This window comes from Crocuta crocuta, unplaced genomic scaffold, assembly GCF_008692635.1.
Source record: "Crocuta crocuta isolate KB4526 unplaced genomic scaffold, BGI_CrCroc_1.0 scaffold588, whole genome shotgun sequence".
Classification (NCBI taxonomy): Eukaryota; Metazoa; Chordata; class Mammalia; order Carnivora; family Hyaenidae; genus Crocuta; species Crocuta crocuta.
This window is the reverse complement of record NW_027532829.1, coordinates 101277-108428: the sequence shown is the minus strand read 5'-3', so window position 1 is coordinate 108428 and position 7152 is coordinate 101277. Positions and strand designations below refer to the sequence as shown.

General features: G+C 41.1%; 1 protein-coding gene and 1 pseudogene across 1 annotated transcript in view; one reads left to right on the top strand and one right to left on the bottom strand.

Annotated features, from left to right (window-relative positions):
* The window catches only part of TRMT2B (tRNA methyltransferase 2B), a 61013-nt gene that overhangs the window by 20011 nt on the left and 33850 nt on the right, over positions 1 to 7152 (bottom strand).
* Positions 3970 to 4070, top strand: LOC144216025 (U6 spliceosomal RNA; annotated as a pseudogene).

The window sequence follows — 7152 nt, the reverse complement described above, 5'->3', positions numbered from 1 at the left end:
CTGCCTAGATCAATTCTAGGTCAATTCTTTCTATTCAGATATATTCTCCCCTTGTCTCATTCGTATCCCTCCACTCTGCTGGACGGGGCACTCTGGTCATTGGTTTGCTTAAAGACTCACACTTAATCCATTCTCTAGATGTATATTCTACACCTCCACTGCTACCTTTCTACCTCTCTCTCTCTCCGGAGTAATCAGACCATATAGCTTCTCTGAGTAACACTATACTCGTTTCCTCCTCCTCGCCTCCTACCATATTCTCCTCTTTCTCTCTCTGAATTAAGCCTCTTAGTCTGTCTGGTCATCGTCCAATTTTGCTTCCTCCCTGCCCTAACATGTCTCTCTTTGTATATGCTCTTCCATGGGCACTACATACAACCTGCTCTCTATTTGTAGCTGGAATTCTGGTTTTATGCTTTTAGACTGTCTTTTGTCTTTTGTTTTTGTGGGGTTTTTTGGCCTTTTTCTTTTTCTCCTTTTCTTTCTTCTTCTTTTTCTTATTTTCTTTTTCTTTTTCCCTTTTGCTTTCCTCACTTGTTGGATTTGTCTGTGCATTTGCGTGCCTTTGATCCCTGTGTGTTTGTCTGTCTGTTTTCTTTTCCAGGGCTACCTCAAGAAACAAGCCAAAGTACACATGGTGGAGTCCCAAATACCACTACAAGTAGGGAAATAAAATAACCAAAGTCTCAATAAGAGGGAACAAGACACACCATTCACAGAACACTTCCTGAATGGACAGGCCCTGGATAGTCAAAGAGCCCTCTTTAACACAGCAGTACTCACAGGTGCAGAGCACATAACAAGCTTTTAAAACTAACAAGAGACAGAAAGCTAGCCAAAATGATGAAATGGAAGAACTCTCCTCCAAAGAAATTCCAGGAAGAAATGACAGCTAAAGAACTGCTCAAAATAGATATAAGCAACATAACTGAACAAGAATTTAGAATAATAGTCATAGACTTAATCACTGGGCTTGAAAAAAGCTTGGAACNAAAAAAATGGAGGCGTCCAATGCACAGATTGAAGAGGCAGAGAGGAGAAGAAGTGATTAGAAGACACAATTATACCAAAAGAGGAAGCTGAGAAAAAGAGAGAAAAACTGATCCAGGAAAACAAAAGGGAATTTCAAGAGCTCAGTGATGCAATCAAATGTAACAATATCTATATCACAGGAATTCCAGAAGAGGAAGAGAGAGGGAAAGGTGCTAAAGGATCCTTGAACATATTATAGTAGAGAACTTTCCGAATCTGGGGCAGGAAACAGACATTGAAATCCAAGAGGCACAGAGAACTCCCCTCAGAAGTAACTTGAATCGGTCTTCTGAATGACATATCATAGTGAAACTGACAAAATACAAGGTCAAAGAGAGAATTCTAAAAGCAGCTAGAGATGAAAGGGCCCTAACATACAAAGGGAGACCTATCAGAGTAGTTACAGACCTATCTACCAAAACTTGGCAGGCCAGAAAGGAATGGCAGGAAATCTTCAATGTGATGAACAGAATATATATGCAGCCTAGAATCATCTATCCAGCAAGCCTGTCATTCAGAATAGGAGATAAAAGTCTTCCCAATTNTAAGGAACTCACCAAACTCCACACCCGAAAAACAAACAATCCAGTGAAGAAATGGGCAGAAGATATGAACAGACACTTCTCCAAAGAGGACATCCAGATGGCCAACAGACACATGAAACGATGCTCAGCGTCCCTCCTCATCAGGGAAATACAAATCAACACCACACTGAGATACCACCTCACGCTGGTCAGAGTGGCTAAAATGAGCAAATCAGGAGATTCTAGATGCTGGCGAGGATGTGGAGAAACGGGCACCCTCCGACACTGTTGGTGGGAATGTCAACTGGTTCAGCCCCTCTGGAAAATCCTACTAAAATGAAATATAGCAATAAGAAAGACAAGCTTATTTAAGCTCATTGCCACACCAGTTCTCCCTTCCCTTTGTCTGGCACCATCGTTTCCTTCCTTGCTACTGGAACATTCCAACCAACATATAAGCATGTTCTTACTCTCCCACCTTTTAACAAAGAAAGGGAACTTCCTGACCCCACTTTCCCTATCAGTCACTGTTCCATTTTGCTGCTCCACTTTGTAGAAAAGCTCCTCAAAAGAACTGTGTATATTCACTGCCTCCTACTCCTCTCCTTCTATTCATCAACTAGAATCAGGTCCCCACCACTCCATCCAAATGGTTCACGTTAAGGTTGTCAATGACCTCCCTGTTAGGCAGTTCAATGGTTAATTCTCAGTCTTCATCTTACTTGACCTATCAGAAGCATTTGGCACAGCTGATGAGTCCTTCCCCATTGGTTCACTGTCTTCACTTAGCTTCTAGGACACCACACTATCCTGATTTCCTCTGACCTCAGGGGCTACTCCTCAGTGTCTTTTACTCGCTCCCTCTCTCCTCTCAGACTTCTTAAAATAGAAGTGCCCCCAGGCAAAGTCTCCTTCCAATATACTCTCACTCCCCTGGTAATCTCCTCCAATCTTGTGATTTTTAAAATTTTTTTAATGTTTACTTATTTTTGAGAGAGAGAGACAGAACAGGAGCAGAGGAATGGCAGACAGAGGGAAACATAGAATCTGAAGCAGGCTTCAGGCTCTGAGCTGCCAGAGAGCCCAATGTGGTGCTCGAACCCATGAACCACGAGATCATTCCCTGGGCTGAAGCTGGACACTTAACTGACTGAGCCACCGAGGTGCCCCCAATCCTGTGATTGTAAATAACATCTACATGTTTACAGGGGCTCCTGGGTAGCTCATTCAGTTAAGCGTCCAACTCTTGGTTTTGGCTCAGGGCATGATCTCGTGGTTCGTGGTTTGAGCCCCACATTTAGCTCTTCACTCAGAGTACAGAGTCTGCTTGGGATTCTCTATCTCCCTCTCTCTCTCTGCCCCTCCCAGCTTGCTCTCTCACTCTCTCTCTCTCTCAAGAAATAAATAAATAATTAAAAATTAACATCTACATGTTTACATTACCTGGATTCCTACTCTTAAACCCCTGACCAACCTATCCAACTACCTATTTAACATATTCACTCAGAGGTCTAATACAGATTTCAAACGCATCATTCTAAAACTGAGCTACTAATTTCTGCTTTACCACAGTCTTCCCAATCTCAGTTGATAGTAACTCCCTCATTCCAATTGCTCCCCCCAAAAACCTGAAGCTATTTTTCACTCTCTTTCTCTTACATCTTTCATTCGGCCCTTCAGGAAATCCTGTTGTTCTAGCTTCAACATATATCCATCTCCACAGCTACCTACCACTGCTCTATATAATCTCTCACTTGGATTAGTACAACAGCCCCATAACTGGTCTCTCCTTGCCTCTATCATTCCCTCCAATAATCAATACACAATAGCCAGAGTGATTCTGTGAAACCTAAATCCTACCATGACATGTCCTCCCTATCAAAACTTCCACTGGATCAGAATAAAAGCCAAAGTCCCTACAATGACCCCCAAGTCACTACATAATGTTGCCCCCATTCACCATCTTACCTCATGTCCTACAACACTTCTGGGCCTACATTCAGTTCCTCTAAAAAGCCTGTCTCGTTCCTATCTTAGGGCCTTTGCCATGGCTTTTCTCTTTTCCTAGAATTCTCCTCCCTCAGACCTCTGCATAGCTGCCACCCTCACTGCCTCTAAGTTTTGAATGCAAGGTTTTTCATCCTCAGCACTACTGACATTTTGGGCCAGATAATTCTTTGTTGTGGAGAGCTATCCCATGCATTGTAGGATGTTTAACAGCATCCCTGGTCTCAACCCACTAGATACAAGAAGCACTGCCCAATCATCCCGTAGTGATTACAACCAAAAAAGTCTCTGGACATTGCCAAATGTTCTCTGCAAGGCAAAACCACCCCCCAGTTAAGAGTCACTGCTTTATTCAAATACCTTCCTCTTCATGAAGTCTCCATTAACCCTACTTAAAATTACAACCGTGCTTGCTTCGGCAGCACATATACCAACACTGGAATGACACAGAGATTTAGCATGGCCCCTGTGCAAGGATAACAAATTCATGAAGTGCTCCATATTTTTATAGTTTCGAAGGACAAACACAAAATTTGCTACTTGTAGAATCATGATTTAACTCCTTACCTCTTCTCTAAAGAAACTTAGTTAATATTTTTAAGTTCTAGAACAACAAAAAAGTACAACCTATGCTTCCCCCAACCCAAGGATTTCTTATCCTCCTGATCCTGCTGTACTTTTCCATGGTACTGTGTTACTCTGGCTGGGATGCTAGAACAAAAATACCACAGACTGGGTGGCTTATAAACAAGAGAAATTTATGTTTCACAGTTCTGGCAGCTGGGAAGTCCAAGACCAAGATGCTGGCAAATTCAGTGTTTTATGAGAACCTGTTTCCTCACTAGCAGCCATCTTTACACTGTAACCTCACATAGAAGAAGGGACAAGCTAGCTCTCTGGGGTCTCTTTCACAAGGCCACTAATCCTAATCATGATGGCCTACTCACCTCCTAAAGGCCCCACCTCCTAATACTATCACCTTGGGTGTTAGGATTTCAACATATAAAATTTGGGGTGACACAAAATTCAGATCATAGCCACACTTGTTACCTTCTAACATACCATACAATTTACCTTATTATGTTTTTTTTAATCTATCTCGCTGACTAAAATGTAATTTCTACAAGGAAGGGATAGATTTTCTTCCTTTATTGTATCCTAAGCACCAAGAATAGTGCCTGACACTTGTAGGTACTCAATAGTACTTGTTGAATTAATAAATGAAAGGAATAACAAGGATAATGATAGAGAAGACAAGACCAGAACAGAAAAGACAAGAAGATGGAAAGCAGATTGAAGTGACAAATGAAGCAAGATGAAGTAAGCTACATCTGCATTGCTTATAAAGGGGGACCTGATGAGATATAAAGCTGATCTGCTCCACACAACCCTGGGAAGATTCAAACTTGAAGATACAAGTAAGATACAAGGCTAAAAAGAAGGCTTGATTGAAAGCCTAGACACAAAACTGGTAAACATCTTTATCTTCCCAAGAACATCCATTTTTCTGTAGCAAGAGACTGGAAATCTTTTTCTCCAGAGAAAATGAACCCACAAAAGCTCTGAGTTTGGAGATACCAGGTACTGTCGTAGTTGTAGAGGAGTGGAATCAGGAACATTCCATGCAAATCTGTATTCTAAATGGTGGGAATCCCACCCCTTGGGGATGCCCCACTCTAAAAGGCTAACAGCCAGGCAAGAAACTTGGAGATAATTCTCTCAAGAAATGGAATAGCCCTTGAGACACCTATGGGGGATACCCTGACACAATCACTAGCAGTAAAGCCAAACTGAATTGCAATCAGGTTTTTAAGGCCTCACTGTTTTGTTTTGTTTTTTAAGTTCATTTATTGAGGTTCCTAGGTGGCTCACTAGGTTAAGCGTCCCACTTCGGCTCAGGTTATGATCTCATGCTTCATGAGTTCGAGCCCTGCATTGGGTTCTGTGCTCATAGCTTGGAGCCTGGAGCCTAGAGCCTGCTCTGGATTGTGTCTCCCTCTCTCTCTGCCCCTCCCTCCCTCCGTCTCTCTCTCTCTCTCTCTCTCTCTCTCTCTTCCCCCCTAAAATAAATAAACTTTGGTGTTGGTGAGGATATGGAGAAACGGGAACCCTCTTGCACTGTTGATGAGAATGCAAACTGGTGCAGCTACTGTGGAAAACAGTATGGAGGTTCCTCAAAAAATTAAAAGTAGAACCACCCTATTACCAAGCAATAGCACTACTAGGAATTTACCCAAGGGACACAGGAGTGCTGATGCATAGGGGCACGTGTACCCCAATGTTTACAGCAGCCCTTTAACAATAGCCAAATTATGGAAAGAGCCTAAACATCCATCAACTGATGAATGGGTGAAGAAGATGTGGTTTATATATACAATGGAATATGGTTGGCAATGAGGGAGAATGAAATCATGCCATTTGCAACAATGTGGATAGAAATGGAAGGTATTATGCTGAGTGAAATAAGTCAGTCAGAGGACAGATATCCAATGTTTTCACTCATGTGGATCTTGAGAAACTTAACAGAAGACCATGGGGGAGGGGAAGGGGAAAAAATAAGTTACAAACAGAAATGGAGAGAGGCAAACCATAAGAGACTCTTAAATATAGAGAACAATCTGAGGGTGGAAAGGGAGGGGAGAAGGGGAATATGGGTGATGGGTATTGAGGAGGACACTTGTTGGGATTAGCACTGAGTGTTGCATGTAAGCCAATTTGACAGTAAATTATATTCATAAAAGAAAAATAAAGAGTAGGAAGCTTAAGTGACTGAGCCCCAAGGCCTCTCTCTTAAATATGAATAAAATAGTCAAAAAATCAATAAGCTGTTTAATTAAAGTCTTAATTGTGAAAGACAATGACACAAACAGGAAAAAAGTTCCTGAAGGAAGCAGACAATTCAAAGAAAACACAAACACACAAACACACACACACACACTATATTACTTATATTACTAAAAAAAGAACAAGATTTTATACAAAAGAAACAGAGAAGAAGAAAAGTCTTTTGAAAATTAAAGGTAGCACAAGAGAAAAAATTTCAATGAAGATGTCATTTACATCAAGAAAATTTCACAGAAAGGAAAACAAAGAGGCAGGAATGGAAAATAGGAGAGGCATGAGTAACAGATTATAGCATCAATGCATGAGGTCCAAAATCCAAAGAATAGGAGACACAAAGAAAATATAGAAAATGAAGAGAAGGAGGTAAGAAATAATATAGGAAAATTTCTGAAAGTATTAGCTTCCAGATTGACAAGGCCTAAAATGTACCCACCACAATGAATGAGGGAAAAAGGCCCACATGGTCAAGAAGNGGTAAACAGATTTCCTAAAATCTTCTAGAGAAAAAAAGAGGAGAAAAATGACTTACAAAGGATCAGGGCCTTTGGCATTTAGACTCATACATCACTGGCAGCCAGATGACAATAAAACCATGTCTTCAAATTCATAAAGGCAAATTATTCAAACACAAATCTAGAAATCTAGAGAAAATTTCATTCATGTGTCAGGAACAAAAAGACATTTACAGATATGCAAAAGCTCTAGAACTATACTTCCTAGGCACCCTTCCTCAGGAACAGAATGG